Raw genomic sequence first — 19184 nt, forward strand, 5'->3', positions numbered from 1 at the left:
GATAAAGGATGCATTTTCATTTCTGTTTCAAAAATAAAAAAGATTAAAGCTTATTAATTTTTATATTGTATACATGTTGCATCAGCAGAATTCCTTTGATGGGCATCGGGTACATATTATGTATTAATTCATCACTGTAGATGGGTTCCACTGCATAGATAAGTTGGCATGTGACCGTAAGGTCGTCAAAATTTAAAATCTGTAAGGGATAACGATTAAAATCAATAAGCCATGCCAAAAATACATTTAATGGCATATAATACATGATTTACAAGGGAATAAAACTATTTGGGACAATAACATTTAACATATATGAATTAAAATGATATTCGGGGGCAACATGTTTTTACGCTTGCTTCTAAGACTTGGACTGCCTATTCATTGTAGCGGCCGCTAGAGGACCAAGGAAAACAGTTACGATTACATCTATAGATAAGTTATTCCTCTGTACTAATTAACATGCCATGTGTGTTGGTCAGATTATGTTAATAAGGAAGGATGCGATCTCCATGCACAATTAAAAAAAATACCTTTTGACTTTCCTATTATATTTAAAATAGGTAAAGCACTTTCCCATTTATATGCCGAAATCCCTACTTTCAAAGGAAGATTTGAATTTTCATCGACACTTTACATAAAAGATAAAGAAACAAAAAAAAAGATTTTATAAATAAAAGGGTTTCAAAGATAAATGAAATATCAGATTTTCCTCCTCCGATAAAAGAATGAATTTTTATAGATTCAAAAGAAGGCATCTCTTCGAATCGATTGTTTTTTTTTTCCAAAATTTATCAGTATATTGCTGAAATCAATCAAGACTAGAAATTACTTGGGCAGAATCTTGGCATTTGTCCTATCAAACAAGTAGTTTTGCAAATAATTTAATAAATCTTCTTGAATCCCGACCTCAAATTTCTATCACCTACTTCAAGAAAAATTGAACCTCTCTCAAAAAAATTAAAATTGTGGATTCCAAACATAAGTTCATCTCATAATGAATTCCGCACAAAACAATAAATAAACGCAGCAAATTTATTATAATATACAGTTTTTACATAAAGAACTAGAAATTCAACAAATAACACGTTTATGCCACTATAGCGCCTTTTATTGATAAATCATTGTTTGTGTACAAGACATGTCATAAGTTCATTCAAGATTTATGAAAATTTGCTTTTTATTTAATAATTGTATGCATACGGTTTCTGTATTTGATAGCAATAGTAAGCTACCGTTACCAGATCAACCATTATTGATTAATCCTTTATGTAGAAACAATGTATCTGTAAATGTTGCATAAGAAAAATTCGCGAGGCAAAAGGAGGAGGGAACGTTTCATTCTATGTTCTAGAATGCTGAAACTAGTTCAACACTTCGAAGAAACAGGTCGCTTGGAAGGACATCTACGAAGAAGTAGGTCGCTTTATTGCTCTACCAACTGTTATGGAGGATAAAGCATACTTTCATTTAAAGAAAGTAGCACTGATCGTGATGCTGGTGAAGTACTGGAACTCCCCTTCACGGGATTTTGCGTATTCAACAGTAAAAATGCATTCATTATACCAGTTGTTATCATCAGTTATTGGCAACAAGAAATCCTTAGCATGTGGATGCTGGTAAAAATTAAATAAGAACCGCAATGGTTGTTTAATATCATGAGAAAGGATGAAACCCAATTTGTAATACATTTGAACGTCAACATGAAGGTTACATACCTTGAGAGCATAACCAAACCATTACATTCATCCTATGTGAGAATTTAGTACAATTTTATTGTATATTTCATTCCCAACTCTTTCTTTGAAAAGTATTATTCAATAATTGGTTCAAAAGCTTCCGCCGTATGGGTATGGGCAGTATCTCATTATTCTGCATGTACTATTTTGTTCGCTTTGCGCAAAAAAGACATGTAATATCTGTAATAGCCATCTTGCAAGTTGATGCTCCGTCCACAATTGAAGTTCAGATGAAGGCATTCATTTTGAATATTTCTAATAAATGTAAAATAAGTCAGTATTGTGAGATAAATAATCCCAACGTTCATCAGACTTGATTCCAATAGTTTTTTTTCGTTCCCTATTTTTTTCTGTGGGGTCGTTTCAGGTTCCTAAAATACTAATCCTTCTTTCTCACATCTGTAGAGTCAAAGATGCAATTCAAAGGCCTAGAATTCACCCAGACATAATGCACTGAGCTGTCACAAGTATCTTGACTTGCCGAACTTAGTTCATATTGTGAAGTGGAGGCCATGTTTAGAATTTATTGATAGTATAGTTAGTTATATATAATTCAAATTTGTATTATTATTTTCTTCCATCCATCTCTTCTGACATTTTTAGAATTTCAACCGTTTTTTTATGAAAAGAATATCCGATTATGCCTTGAGCACATTCATGCAAATCCCAAATGCTTAAGAGCATTTATTACTTTTCAATCGATTTTGCTAATTTTTAAAAAAAATTATTGTGCACTTTGAATGTTTTATAACCATTATAATATAACTTTAACTTCCTGTAATCATTAAAGGAATGATTTTTTTATATTTACTCATATGGAACATATGGTTATAACGGTTTTTGTATCGATTATTCCATTGACTAACAAAAAAGAAAGTATAGAACTTAATGAAAGATTTTGCTCAAAAACTTTCAATTGAATCTCCTAAAATTCACGAAAATCAAGGGTTTTGACTTTCTTTTATTTCTCTGGCCAAAGTTTGCAAAAATAAAGCATTGCAATCGTTAGGAAATTTTACTCCAAGAGTTTGATAAATTTCCACATTTCGGATCGTCTTAAATCCGATAAAAACCATTTTTAAAATTCTTTCTGTTTGTCTATCCGTCTGTGATCATAACTCTAAATGGAAGGGATTAGATTAATTGAATTAGATAAGTTATCTTTGCAGTGAAATCGCAGATTTCTATCTAATTTTTTGCTAAATGTTTCAATGAGAAGTCTATCTATCCATCTGCGAATTTATAAATAAAGTTAACTCAAAAATACAATAAAACAGATAAAAAAACTGTCAATTTAAGTCTGAAGGCCTGAATTTAATTAAATTTTCCATCAATACTATTTAAATTTTGGTTGTCTGTCTTTTTTTATAATTGCTCATATATGAGCGCAAAACCTAAAAAAGCCAACCAGATACACAAAATAAATTTGGTATATGATCCTGAAACTAAAATTAGGATACATATCAAATTTTCAATCAAAACCACCAAAGAGTTGACTGTCTGTTGGTTTGTCTATTCCTTTGTATATCAATGAAATATTTTATTTAAAGGAGCAATAACTTAACCCTTTCTAGGGCCGTGGGAAGTATGCTTCTCACCAAATTTATCAATCTTTGTATGAAATTATGTAGATTGGCATGAATTCTGACAATTTTTTTTAGAAAGTCAGAAATTTAGATGCTTCAGTTCTTTATCTCAGACAAAATGTCTTGATTTGTGACTTATTAATTCACCAAATTAATGAATTAATCAGATTGAATTTATCTGATAAGCTAAATGAATCCCTTTTCTTATTCTAATTTCAAGCCTAAAAATATTTTAACATAATGACTAAAAAAATGGCCCTTTAAAGGGTTAAATAAGTTTAATTTTCTATATCATTTTAAAATAAAATTTATGGATTTAAACCAAATGGACATGGTCAGTCAAAATGAAAGTCAAAAATATATACCTATTATCTTCAATATATTTCAAAACTTCTATATTATGTATTCAAGTTCTATATTATGTAAGTATGCTAGAAAGAAAAGGAGAGAACATTTTCGTGGATTTATTAAAATAAAATAAATTTCAGGATCCATATAAATGAATTTTAATACATCGTTTCCTAGCTGAGATATTTAAGGGAAAATTATAAAACTATAGCTGCGATAAGTTGCATGATAACAATTGTTGAAGACTATTTTTAAAAAATTATTTGAAATATTGTTGTTTGAATATATATTGTCAAAAATTGTTGGACTATGTTATCCTAATTATTTTCAAAGCACTTTTCTCTTATCCTAACTATTACAGGTTAGTCAAACTCGTTTTATCAGATGCAAGAATAATGCTTTTATTTTCTTTATTTCAGCCATGAACAAAGGCCTCTAATCTGTAAAGATAAAAGTTTTCTTCTAACCTTCACATGTGCATAATATTTCCTTTCAAAACGAATTTCCAGGCATCTTCCTGTCAGATATTTTTCGAGGAAATATTTCTAGAGAATTCTTTGAAATATTTTCTCCCATGAAATTTATCGAAGGAAGATAAGTCATTGTAAAGTCCAGAGGTTTTTGAAAAACAGGGTTGTTAAACTTTCGCTTCAAATATCACAAACAGATGCGGTTTCCTTGGGGAAATATTCAGCGAATTCCAATTATTTTCTCTCAAGGAATGACAGTTATATTTATCTGATGAAAAAATTTGGTAAACATTTTAAATCTTCTTCAATATATGTGAAAGAAACAAAATATTGGCACGAAAATTTCAACATTCGTTTTATTTATTAACTGAAATATGGAAAATATCTATTTCAATTAAGACTTATTTGTTAATTTCTGTCCTGTTAGGGATTAAAATATACTTCCATTTGGAATAAAGATTAGGATGACGTAAATAATCATTATTTATATTATTTAAGTCGGTAAACATACATCTAAAAACATTTTGAGGTCTAAATTTCTATAAATTCTTCCAGTCTATTAAATCATATTTAATAAAATATTTTTGAAAAATCCTCTTTCCTAGGACGAAAATTAACTAAATTGAGAGACTTTGGATATCACTTTATTAGACTGTTTTAGATCATTTCAAAGGTATTCTCGAGAGAGATCTACCAATCATTATAAATTAGAAGTTCTTGCTCGAGGCAAGCGTTAAGTGGCTTAAAATAATGAAATTCAAAACTTCATATCAATTTTTGTCGAAGAAGATTTTATTGGTTCAAATTGCTAATGTGGGAAGAATATTTTATTAAACATGAATAATTTAACTAAGAGGGTTTATAAAATTTTGGACATCATAATTTTTTTGCACTAAATTTATTGACTATAAATTATAATTTTTACAATTCTAAAAGCATTTTTTTTTCCAATTGGAAATATAGGTCTATATCCGAAATCTAGAAATAAGCTATTGGCAAGGATTGAAGTAAACATCCTGAGTAGTTGCTTAAGTCACCCCCTAAAATTTTTATATATTTTTTCTTTCTTTTAAAGCATATTAATGATTAAAACATATTGTGTATAGGTTAAAGTCATAGAGATCTAATAAAGTTGAACGGCAATACAAGCATTTCATCTTAAAAAAAAAAGCATAATTTAGTTGACCAAAATGTGAATTTTTCAATTTTTCAAAGCAAGTTTCAAATCCAAAATAAGATTTTTAGCACCTTTTAATTAACAACGCCTGCAAGTATGTCAATATTATTTTACAGCAAAGCAAATTTCGGTTCATACTTTTAGTCTGCAGAAGCGTAGACCAATGAATTGTGAGAATAATTGGAGCTCAAATTCTGCATCGCCTCGGGTTACTGTACAATGAAAGCGAATCAATCTACAAGCTCATCTTGTGTTTATATAATCAAATCTAAAAGCATGGTGGATTAGCACTCGATATCCATTTCTGCTGTATAACTAATTATCATAATATGTGAACGGTGCTGATTGTTTGCTCATAACTGCCATAACTCGATTGATTTATACAACCAATCCATTTATGCCATTATAGATAAAATACCACATCTTCAATTAAAATTTATCGGCAAGATTTGTTTATCCCAAGCAAAACTGCGCCTCGTCTCATAAATCAGAAATAAAAAATAACGCAAAATAATTTTGATCACCCTTTTCATTATTTAGTGTCTCCCTGCATCCTAAACTTATGAGGAGAACTAAATCATCCTTATCTTTTCAGATATAAAATTCCGCCTACCATGTTTAAGGAAAGGATGAAAGAAAAATAGGGATATTGGCCTTATCGAGATCTTTGCTTGTTCCGACGACCCATTCTGTTGTTTTTTATGGTTATGTAAGTATCCTTTTGACAACATCGAGTACGAGAATGAGAAGTCGACACATAAGTAACCGGGTGCTCGTTTTTTGGTCGATATACTACGAGGTGGAAAGATCAATGTTCCTTTCCTTTATGTGAGTCTTATCTCTCTGGAAGGCTGCAAGTTACATGAGGCACGCCTTTATGAATCTATTTTATAAGAGACACAGAATCCTTTTTTTTTATTTGATTCCGATGGTAAGCAAATAACAGTATTTAAAGAATAATGACAAATATAAAAATTGAATACTTTCATAATTCTTTTATAAAAATTAAGCGTCACATTTTGGGTATATATATTCTCTTCCAAACAACACTATGAAAATAGAAAAGAAACGAAATGGATGTGAGTAATAATTATGCAAATCTTTCTCAAAATGTAAGCCCAGGTCCCTTAGAATCTCAAGATTAGTTAAATTAGAATTTTAATCTTATTAACCCAAATATGACCATTCTATGAAATTGAAATATGAATACTGAAATAAAATGCTTTTATAAAAATGATGTAACATTTTGGGTATATATTTTCTTCCAAAAAAAACACTAGGAAAATAGTAAAGAAACCTCATCAACCGAAATTTCACCTTCAATGAAATTAAAAGTATAGATATCGAAGCAAAACATTTTATTTCGGAGAAACATTAGATTTCGATTAAAAGCAAATAATTTAAAACTAACGGTAAACCTACATATTTAAATTAACTCTTCTTGTAAAAAGCTGATAAATGTCATCTTTTGAATTTATGTTCTCTTTCAAATAATTATTTAAAAAAATGTATGCAAGTGTCATATTTTGAGTCTATATTCTCTTCCAAACAACACTTGGAAAATAGAGAAGAAACGAAATGAATCTGAAGAATAATTGTGCACATTTTTCCCAAAATGTAAGCTCGCGTCTATTAAAATTCTAATTCAACTAATATTTTTAATTCTAATCATATTAACCCAAATTTGATCGTTCTAAAGTTAAAAGGACTAGATATCACAGCAGAACATTTTATTTCGGAAAAAAATTTATTAGATTTCGATTGAAAGCAAATAATAATTTTTAAAAAAAACCAACAGAGAAAAAAAGAAAAAAGAAATATTTAAATAAATTATTCTTGTAAAACGCTAATAAATGTCATCTTTTGAATACATATTCTTTTCCAAACAATGCCTCGAAAATTAGAGACAAAACGAAGTAAATGTGAGCAATAATCATGCGCATTTTTCTAGAAATGCGCACTCACGTTTCCTAAAATTATGATCTAAGAAATCAAATATTTTATCAGTAAAGAACCGTGGTCTAAAGCAGGAGCTAGGAGTTCTCCTTAATATATAAATCACAATTTACGCGTTGGTTGTTTATGTTCAGTAAGAGTTCGTTTATTTTAATTCTCTATTAAGAAATCTTCTTAATTCGCTGGGTGCGAAATGGTCAACGTCAACTGCTCGGCAAACACCGTTACCTAACTGCGTTATGCTAATAGAGGGAAGTACATTCGGTGGGGCCATCAACAACGACAGTTTCGGAAAGAGGGAAAAAATAATAAATTATAATGGCGTTGGAAAGTGCCCTTTGAAAAAGAAGTCGCATATATTACCTCAAAAATGCATTGTGGTCAGTTTTTACTTTAGTGGTTGATCTTAAAATATTCTGGTTTAGTATTAAATATATTGGCATGGTTCTTACTTTTGAATTTTTAGACCTTTGTATTAGGAAAAGTAATTAGATGCATGATAATTTACCGAATACAAAGCCTTATTTTATTGCTTAGAGAAGTAAAAGAATATTTGCATAAGTTGATTATTTACGATAAATTTATCAACGACTTCTTACTACTCTGATGGTATTTTGTAATCTGTAACCAGATATTATAGTTCTAGTGAAATAGCCAGGAGCGCAGATCATATACAAATTACAGCCAAAATATCCATTCTGATAACTGCTGACGAATTGCTTCAAGGGGAAACGGACGGTATCAAGCCAGGCAGTGACCAGGCGATTAAACCATGTTAGTTTGTTTGCCCGTGCATCTGTTAGATGTGTTCCTTTGAGTATTTTCTACGAAACCAGTTGTAGTAGTCTCCCCGAAACTTTCTCGCATCTCTCTAACAAACTTGCCATGCCAGAGAAGGCCTTACATGGCAGTGGCGAACAATAGTTGCGAAATATTAACTTTTGGCCTGAATTTATGACTTTTACCGAATCTATCATGTCATCCTAGGTGAGTTATGTAGCGATTAATTACTGGCACAAGTTAATAGAATCCAAAAATAGAATTTGTTTTTAGACGTGTTTTTCTTGATAGATTGAAACAAAACATTTGACACAAAACGGCACTTATAAGTCACAAAATCATACATCAAATTTCATACTTTTAAGTCAATGCGTTTTTGAATCATTGCGCTTACATTTTTCTGAAAATACAGACCGACAGATGGCCAATCTGCAGTTGGATTTGGCTCAACATTTTATAGATGTCTACACTCTAAATGGTAAGTCTGTGTGTTGAATTTTATTTATCTAGCTCTCTTTGTTTCTTGTTAACTTATATTCGGACAGCTGGACTTTTTCGGAACAGATTTTACTCAAAATTTGATAAAGATGCATATTTGGTGTAAAGATCTTGTATCAAATTTCAACCGTCTAGCTCAAAGCGTTTTCGAGTTAACTCTGTCACAGACGGACATTTTCAAAAAATGCATTTTTCGAACTCGGAGAAGATTCATCAAAATTTCGAGTTCAAGTTTTTTTGGATGACTACAATACTTTCTCTGTACTAAGTATATAAGAAAGTAAAAGGAGAGATTCTTTGTCATCTGGAGTTATCAATTGTGAAAATATGTAATATTTACAATTGAAAGCAGATATGATTATCATTCGACTCAAGGAGTCGCTACAATTGATAAAAATCCTGACCTGACTATTCTTTTATCAACAACATTAAGGAGGGGGGAGGGAACGTATGATTTGAACGGACACATATTGAACGGACGTAAGCAATTTTAATTACAAATTGCCCATAATTGTGACTAGGAGAGTAGATTGTGTGATATAAGCAATTTCGGTGATGCTGTTTGTTTAGGTTTTTTTGGGCGCAAGGGCCATGATGTTGACCATGCTGCGCCAAACAATAGGTAAAATTATATCCTTTTTAAACAGTCATCGAAAGGAATGGGTGGTGCTGTTGGAAATCTTTCCAACTCTATGGATGATAATGTTCGATATCACAATTTGGCGTAAGTTTGACTTTAAAAGGAATACAACAAATTGACTTGTATACACATTTGACCTTAATCCCACTAAACAAATATGGTATGCACTTTATAAAGCGCTATCTACCTCTTGGAAAAAAGATCTTTGAGGGATACTTAAACACGAGTAGCAGTTTGTCTTGAATTCTGCGGGAAAATCTGGCAATGAATATGCACAGCATATCCTACATTCGAATGACCGGAAGATCCCTCCCTTATTAAGATTTCATAAAATAATCAGTAATTAAATTATTATCACTTTGTTTATCTCCCCAAAAAACATAGATTGGTATGTACTCTTTTCTTGTATCTGTATTTTCTAGAGGTTTTTAAAAATTTATTATTTCTTGCGTTGATTTCTTTCATTAACTTTATTTGTATTTATAACCGAAATACATAAAATTGTGAGAGCTCGTGTATTTTTTTATATATAAAATCTTAATATTCATCAATTTATTGGCACGAATGTAAAATCTTTGCTTTACAAAACAATTGGAGATATCTAAGCACTCGATTTCGAAACCATTTATTTTTATGGAGCAAGTTTTTTAGGTTTTTTTTTCATTTAAATGAATTGCCTAGCAATTTTAAGAACATACATAAGTGTGTTGCTGTTATAATTTATTTCCATAATCAATGTTTTAGACATTTCAACATTATTTGCTGAAATCAATGATGAAAACTAATTATAAGCTTGTTTATATCGCATACGTATGACGTTCACATACATATACGTATGACATCATACGTATATGTTGACGTATACGTATGATTCAATGATACGTATACGTTCAACATTTGAATAAAATGACGACACAAAAAAAAAGTGAATTTGGTGCCCTATCCTCAAGCAAGTTTATCAATAGGAAGATTATCAGATCCTTTGTTTGATTTATTGCTAATAAAAATGCTGTAAAACTGAGGAATCAGCACCATTTATTCACATTGTTATTTACCCAACTGTAGAAGTAAACATTAATGATAATCAGTCAAATCAGCTATTTATTTTCTCGTATATGATGTACAGAGAAAACATTGCAATCGTCAAAAAAAAAAAAAAAAAAAAAAAAAAAAATTGGACCCAGATTTTGAAAAATTTACACATTTTAAACAATTTTTTCCGAGTTCAAAAAATAGATTTTTGGAATTGTATATGCTTGTCTGTGAACAAGATAACTAAAAAAACGTTTTGAGATTGATGAATGAAATTTGGTATATGGATTTTACACCAAATTTCTGGATTTCCACTAAATTTTGAACAACAGAGAAAGTCGGTTTTTTCGGTTATACTAGTACAAGTGAACTCTATAAATACAAAACTTTAAACGCTCAACAGATTAAATTTTCTATACATGTTTAATACCTAAAATGTAGAATTTTGTCAAATTTTGAACAAACACATTGACTTAAATAAATGAAATTTGGTATGTGATCTTGTGATTACAGTCGCAGCTCTATAGCACATTTTGGTTTCAGTCGGAGGAAAAAAGATGTCCAAAATACATATTCGATTTTCGGGTACTTGAGTCTTAACCGCATGCCAGGGATTAATCAACAAGAAAACTGCCAGATTTAATAAAAATGCTAGATTCACGATAAAGACCAAGATTTCGCCAATGTCACAAAAGATATTCGGGGTCTTACCCAAGTTTCATAATTTCGTAATTATCTGCTCATATGCAACTGGAGAAGATCGAGGTAAATTTAGCCTTCAAATCACTTCGATTTGAAGATCAAATTCTTTTCAATTTAGATTCCTGAAATTTGCGAATTGATTCGTGTCTTCTAAAAATAATTGTTGGTCAAATTTGAAAACATGCGAAAACTTAATTAAAACAATAAACAATAACTTTATTTGTAAGTTAAGTCATTTTTTTTATTCACTGATTAAAAACTAAAAATTATTTAAAGCTAAAGATATGTTATTGAAAAAAAAAGTTTTACATCTTGAATATATTCAATCATATTCGTGTCAACATGTTTGCTCAGCTTTCATCCTTTGGATGAAAATTTTCTTTCGCAAGTAAAAGAAGTTAGTTTCATATCACATAGCCATGTATTTTTGAAAACTTCACCCTATCAATAATCAGTAAATTTTCTGAACATTAATTTAAAATTTTTTAATTATTTCGCAGATAATTATAAAATATAAATTAAAATAAATAATTATTAATAAGGTTTAGGTAAAATTATTCGCATAAAATATATGCGAGGCAGCTTACTCTTGATAGTAAAGAATTCTTGATTAAATTTTTTTGTAGAATATTTGATCGTTTTATTTTCTAACTGGTATAATCGAAGCTTAGCTAAATTAGATCTGTCAGCAGCATTCATTGAAATTAAGATAAATAAACTAAAGAAAAAAATCATGCCAAATAAAAAAAAATCAACAAAATTTGGAAATCTAATTATTTACGAGTTTATAATTAGTAACATATGCACGACTTTGCTTTTCCTCGGAAAAACTAATCGTCGTGAAAGGATATCTTAAAATTTGAAATGTAAGCACGCATTAAGAATTGAAGTTTTTTTCATTATTCTCAAATTCTTCCATTTGAAATAAACAGTTTCATAAAACTGGTTTGATTTTTACCTCAAAATCTAATCCATTAACAAAAGAGAATTAAATTAAACAATGTACACTAAGCTGAGGGTGAATTCTTTTCTCTATACTAGGAACAAATTAGTTTAATAAAACTAAGCCAAAATACGCTATTAAAAAAAAAGAGAGAGAAAGGGGCAGATAATCTGAAATATCTGTTCTTTCACACCATGACGGGGTCAAGGGAAAAAATTCGATTTATTTGACCACTATTAGTCTTTCATTTTCACTTGTCTAATTTAGTTTATCTCACGATTCGAAAGTGATAACTACAGACTGGAATCTACCGCTTATCTGTTTTTCATATACTAAGTGATATCGCTTAAGCAAATACAACAAAATCAAGGAAATATAATTGGTATAAAACCCTTTAATTACTTCGTCGATACTTAAAGGCAGCTTCGAGAGTAGTATCGAAGTGTCTTAAAAACCGGTAATTTCACTTGAGCCATAACTGGGTCACTTCCTCATCTGAGGTATTTCAAGGGGGCATTTAGCGTGGCGTTTATAGTTTCATCTTCTTTTCTTTCAGAAACAAAGTGGAACACCTTTTCAGTCCCTTCCGCTTTCTCTGTAATCACTAGAAATTAAAGTTTTCCAATATGGCTTTGGGTTCAAATCGAGTAGTTAGAGTCAAAGAGGAGATACTCTCTGATGGTCATAATGTCCATTATAAGATGATTTTGAGTAATCTTGCTTCTTTACGAGTGTGGCCTTTTGAAAAGAATTACTGCACCAGTTGCCAAACATTACCGACTGCTTGGAAGTATGAGATGCGTTTGCATGAAATGGCATTGGACGGTAGTATCACCTTTTCGTTTTACTTAAAGAGATGTGATACCATCAATGCCCCGTTATTCAGGACACTGCTTTGGATGTCAATCACAGATACCAATGGCACTCCTATTTATCCTCCAACAGTTTTTCAGAAAAACAGTATAAATCCTGGAGAAGAGGTACTGGAAATAGTTAAAACGAGTGCTCCTTTATTCGATTTCGGAACTTTTCTTAACCAAGAAGTTGTCCTTACAGTCTCCATCATGGTTCGCCTCTGCCATGTACAGCGTTAAATGGACTCATCAATAAGCGTGAGTATTTATAAATACAAAATGTCATTTTCAAATATGTAATGCAACAGTGAATTTCTTTTAAATATTAGACTCATTCTTATGAGAAATTTATAATTTTCATTTCTTCCATGTGTTTTTGCTATTTATTTTAACGTCGTACTTCAAAAACAGCACAAAACTACTGATATTTTAGAGTTTTATATTTTTTGTGTTTTGAAAATATTAATTTAGTAATTCATAGATCAGAGTTTCTTTTCTCTTTTTTACTGTTTCATATATCAAGCATTGCTATTCTTTGAATTTTTGTACTTAATATTTAAATAATAACATTTATATTAGCATAGTCCATTTATAACGCATTATTTTTATTTTTACACTTCACAAATAGCATAAGGTTCTTTTTTTAGTTTCCGCAGTTCATATACAAAGAAATATTTTTTTTATATTTATACTTCATATATGGCGCATTATTTTTTTCATCCTGTTATTAATATTTCAGAAATTCATTTTCTTCGTACATTTTAAAATTCAATACAGTTTTATCTTTCCAGCTTTATATTTCACTTATTGTAATTTTTTAATGACATCTGCTACATTTATATTTCATTGATAAATTCATACGCTTAATAATTTGTGTTGTTAAAAATTTATTATTCATATCATATCATTCATATCCACAAATTTATTATTCATATAATATTTGTTATTCATTCATATCATATTATACATATCCACGAATTAATTATTCATTCATATCATATTATTCATATCCACGAATTATTTATTCATATCATATTATACATATCCACGAATTAATTATTTATTCATATCATATTATACATATCCACGAATTAATTATTCATTCATATCATATTATACATATCCACGAATTAATTATTCATTCATATCATATTATACATATCCACGAATTAATTATTCATTCATATCATATTATACATATCCACGAATTAATTATTCATTCATATCATATTATTATTCATATCCACATTTATTATTCATTCATATCCACAAATTTATTATTCATATCAGTAAATTTAGTGAATAATTCTTTCTCGGTTCTGAGTTTATTATTTGTTTTAATCATCACAATTTTGTGTGTGTGTGTTTTTTTTCAAATAAAACATACTAATTCATTCGAAGTATTCAGAATTATATTTAAGAAATTATAAAGCATACTTATATAACCTTGGTCTTTTTAGAGTTTATTTTACGACTCATTGTCAAGTTAAATATTTCATAAAAGTATTACGTCATTAATAAATATCAATCATATTAAATCAAGTGCTTCTTTTGATTTACTACTCCACTTCATCGATAAAAGTATTTTGTTAATTATTTGATATTATTATGATTTATTTATTGTATTCTGATAGTTTTTTTTTAGACTTCTTTTAATTTCTATTCATTATTTAGTATTATTCGAAACAAATTTATTTTTCTGTTAAAGAATCAGAAAGAATGGAATAATGAAGCCGTAATGGTCAATTTTGAGGGTTTATTTATTAAAATGCGTACTCAAGACATCAATTTTTCGGAAAACAACTGAATAAAAGATAAATGTGTATTTGTTAACACGAAATATGATTTTTAATATCTAAATGATTAATAATTTCTAAAAAAGAAGTTTCTTTTATTTTTTATTACTCATTCTTTTTTTTAATTTTTTGTTCATTTCTCAATTACCTTTAATAATTTTATGTAAATTGATGCAGATATTTTATTCTTATTTCATATACGAATAAATTTTCGCATTATGTCAAAGGCAATTTTATTCCTAAGAATACTGATTATTAGAGAATTTGATTGATTTTCAGAGATATTTTATAGTCAACTCAGAGTTTTAGAAAAATCAATTCATTGTGACCTCATAGTCCAAAAACAAATGTGCCTACCTATTTGTGTTATCTAGCATTTAAAAACTGAAAACGTTGGGAAATGTTTTTCTCCATCTTGTTGGTAAATCCAATATTAAATTAATGCAACGCATTTATTGTTTGTCATGGAACATGAACTGACCTTTTGATATTTTTTAAAAGCAAATATGATTTTATATTTGAATAATATTTATACTTAATATGAATAATATTTATACTTCTTGCTTGATTCATTTGAACTTTATTTACTTATTTTTTTTATTTATTATATTTGTGTATTTTTCTAAAATTTATCACGTGTGCTTTTTTGGTAGTTTAAACTGCTCTCATACAAAACAATTCAAATCTCTTAGTTATATATATATGAGTAAAACTTATTTATATATAAAAACTTAAGACTACTTCCTGGCATGTATTGTCAAAGAAAGAAAATTCAGAGGTTCACTTTGAATTTCAATACATTTTTTGTCCATCAAAAATTTTTATTATTCCAAGCATTTGTGAGTCGTCTTTCAGGCAAATTTATTTGTCCCGTTAGAATTTAATTTATTTTAACACTGGCATAAATAATGACAAGTGTCTTCATTTTATCTTTTAATTTAATTTAACACTTGTCATAAATAATGTTTTCCTTCTATTCCATAATAACAGCAATAGAATATTTTTAAAAAGAATTAACGAATTCAACTAAAAATTATATAGAAGCATAAAACTGAGAAGCTTTAATCAAAATCAGCGTCCCATGGCATCTATCAATTATTTCGATACATCTTACAATTTTTAGGTTAACCTACTTATTAAGAATTTTTTCCAAGTTCTACCTCTGATCGAATTGTTTTATTTCAATATAATATCAATCCATTAATTATAAAAGACGGCTTTTCTGACACAGCATGTGACAGAGGAGGATCGGGAATCGTTTTTATTTTTCCAGACAAAACAACTTCCAAACGTAAAGTCCCAGCGAGCAAGAATGCCTCTAACTTCACAAGTGAAACCATCGCTATCAAAGAAGCTTTGACCATGTACCTTGCGCAGATAACGCAGATTCCATCAGATGGGATCGTGTTACCAGATTGAAAATCCGCTTTAGAGACTATGGGTGGAAAGAAAGGGCTTTCCCAGAATATTAATGCTCTTATGTTCTCTATCGTGACAATGAAGAAAACATGCACCTCTCAATGGATTCCTGCACACGTGGGCATTGAAGGAAACGAGCAGGCCGACACTCTTGCCAAGAAGGCCATAGCAGTAGTAGATACAGGGGTGGGATCTATTGCTCTGGCCTTCTTGGCAAGAGTGGATGCTATTGCCGTGGCAAGACAGAGGCTCTGTACCAATCGCAAGAAATTCTCCCTGACAAATCTAAATTATAAAAGAGACATCACAACCATAATTGCAAGACTCGGAATAGGATACCTGAGGGGCATGAGGATCATGCCCGATGGCTTCAGACTCTATGAAGAATGCAGACACTGTCCAGACGTGCAGATGGATTCGGAGTATATTTTTAGCTGCCGTTCTATTATTTCAGCCCTCTTCAAAATAGACATTGACTGCACCAGGGATATTCTTTATTCCGATAAAGCTGAAGATGTGACAAGGATTGTTCTGCATGCTTTCGGCCCAATCTAATTGTCCCCCTCTCTCCCTTTCCTCCTTATTTTTTATTGCACTTGTCACACGACAACAACAGCATTAATTATAAAATTAAAAGGAGAAAAGAGTTGCGATTGTCCAGATGTTTGATTTGTCGAAAGAAAAACGAAAAGTTGCAGAAAGGTATAATTATATTCGCAGCAAAACAATTTCAGTACAACAAAAATCAATAATTTGGAAACGTATTTCCGAAAATAGTGATTGTGCATCTTATACTAATGTTGATTGTTTGAAAAACAAAACTGTGAACATATGAAGAAAAATAATGGACAAAACATGAAACACTTATACATATCTCTTTTAGCAAAAGAGGCTCCATAAGATCAGCAGCTCACGCCGTTGAAGTTTTCAAATCTACGTTATTCCAAATTTTAAGGAAATAGGAAAATACGTAAAACATTTTTCAAGTATTATCAAATCCATTTCTTATAGAAAAGAATCAGAATACAAAGCTTCTATGTCAAAGTAACGTATCTACAAATTTAAAATACAGTAACGGAATTATTGAAAAATCCAGAAACTATCTGAATATTCAAAATAAAAATTAAAAAATATTTCTTAATTTATTATTTAATTAAATCTAGTTTGAAAATGTTGCATTGTGCATTTATTTTCTTTTGCTATTATAACTATAGCACAAATAAAATTCATCAGCAACTTATCACTACAGGATAGAGGAAGTATATCATGATTTGCAGGGATATATTAATTGCATTGTTTTGATTTGTATAATTGATTCAGTGAGAAGAGGAATGGTACTAGTTCAAAATTATTAATTCGAGACAATCAGGTTTTAAGCTTGTAGAGGTATTTTTTTTCATGTTTATTCAAACCTAAAACATACTTAGAACGAATGAAAAGATATATGTTATTACGCTAACATGTTTAGAACAGCATTTGTCAAACCAATTCAGAAAGGAAAAAAAAAGTCTAGATTTAAATTTCAGCTATTTTTCTTCTCACTAATTCAATAAAAACTATCATATTACTATTTTATTTCTATTTAATGTGAAAAGTGATTGAATCGATATTATTGATAGATTTTTGAAATGAAATGTTTTTTTCTTTTTTTCAGGTACAAATAATGTTTTGTACGTTCTGTTATGATTTTTCTTTGTTATTAATTGCTTTCTAAACCATTGTTGTGCATGGTTACAGTTTGCAAGTTTATCTTCAAACAATAAATCAGAATCAACAACTCGTGTGTACTTCCAAAAAATTCTGCCTGATAAAACTCCTGGATAGTTCCAAATATTTCCCTCTTGGTTAGTTCCAACTCCTGGATTCCCCAAAATAGTTCATCGTCTTAATGTTTCAATTGTATTTTAAACTTTATAGTAAACAAGTACTTTTTCAACTAATGTAATGTTTTAATTTAATATAATTTGGAAATAAAAAATATTCCGTTTCGTTAATAATTCTCTGTTGTTTATTTCAAAAATATTTCAAGTTTTCTTACAGAAATTCATGTATACCTTTGCGAGGCCAGGAGCATCACAAATATGAAAATTAACTCCCTAACTGTTTCGCTTTTATATTATCTAATTAGATAGCATCTTCTATTTCAGAAATATGCTGTTTTACTGATTCAATAGACTCCATAGAATATTTATAGCCTTTGAAGATTATCTGCACTTTTTGTACTGAATTATAATGCCTTAGAATGATTTAATACCAGATTATGAGTTTATAAAACGATAATTCGATGCCCTTATTTAGCACGAACGTGATTATTAAATAATTAATACAAGAATTACATTATTCTTTAAAAGCTTTTTAACTTATACTAATACTGAGAAAAGTTAAAAACTTATTTCTGATCCTACATTGTCTGAAATGCTTATTAGTAAATTACGCAATTTTAGATAAAAGGGGATTTCTTTCTTTGTTTCACACAGAAAATAAAATAAAAAGCTTAATAATTTTCTCTTTCATCTTCCATCTTTTTAAATATTTCTTTTTCTATTTTTAATGCCTTTCTACATTTACATTATTCTTCGTTACTTTTAATTTGTTCGATAATCCTCCAGTAATCTAAAAGTAAAATATTTATGGCATTATGGGTAAGTTTCCTTTTTCTATCTCAAAGAGTTAAAACAAGAGAGAAATCGATTCTAAAACTGCTATTTGTATGATTTATACTCGCTTTATTTTATTTTCTAAATTTATTCTAAGTCGTTTGGCAAAATAAGGTATTGAAATGATAATATTTCAATGTTATGTTATGCATTCTTTAATGCATATGTATTATACAGGGTGTCCATTAATTATTGTCGGTGTTTCCGTACCTCATAACTTTCGAATAAAAAATATTACGCAAAAACCGATTACGTATTCGTAAATTACAACTCAAAGAATTTTATTAATGATATTAAAGTGTAAAGCTTGCACAATTTGCACTTTGTAGGCATTCAGTTGAGGCGATTATGTATTCGTAAATTACTACTCAAAGAATTATGAATACGTAAATTACTACTCAAAGAATTATGTATTCGTAAAGTACAACTCAAAGAATCGCCTTCAGCTGAATACTTACAAAGTGCAAATTGTGAAAGCTTTACACTTTAATATCATTAATAAAATTCTTTGAGTTGTAATTTACGAATACGTAATCGGTTTTTGCGTAATATTTTTTATTCGAAAGTTATGAGGTACGGAAACCCCGACA

The 19184-nt window shown here is 29.5% G+C and overlaps 1 long non-coding RNA gene across 2 annotated transcripts in view; it reads left to right on the top strand.

Moving 5' to 3' along the window:
• LOC129960630 (uncharacterized) overlaps positions 1–19184 on the top strand; it is a 66529-nt gene that overhangs the window by 29751 nt on the left and 17594 nt on the right. Inside the window, exons 2-4 of one of the 2 annotated variants that reach the window (XR_008783641.1) lie at positions 5913–6026; positions 12425–12980; positions 17592–17872. This is a non-coding gene — a long non-coding RNA (uncharacterized LOC129960630). Of the gene's footprint in view, positions 1–5912; positions 6027–12424; positions 12981–17591; positions 17873–19184 lie in introns of those variants that run through there. The other variant, XR_008783642.1, reaches the window with a different exon arrangement.

Source organism: Argiope bruennichi, chromosome X2 (assembly GCF_947563725.1).
Source record: "Argiope bruennichi chromosome X2, qqArgBrue1.1, whole genome shotgun sequence".
Classification (NCBI taxonomy): Eukaryota; Metazoa; Arthropoda; class Arachnida; order Araneae; family Araneidae; genus Argiope; species Argiope bruennichi.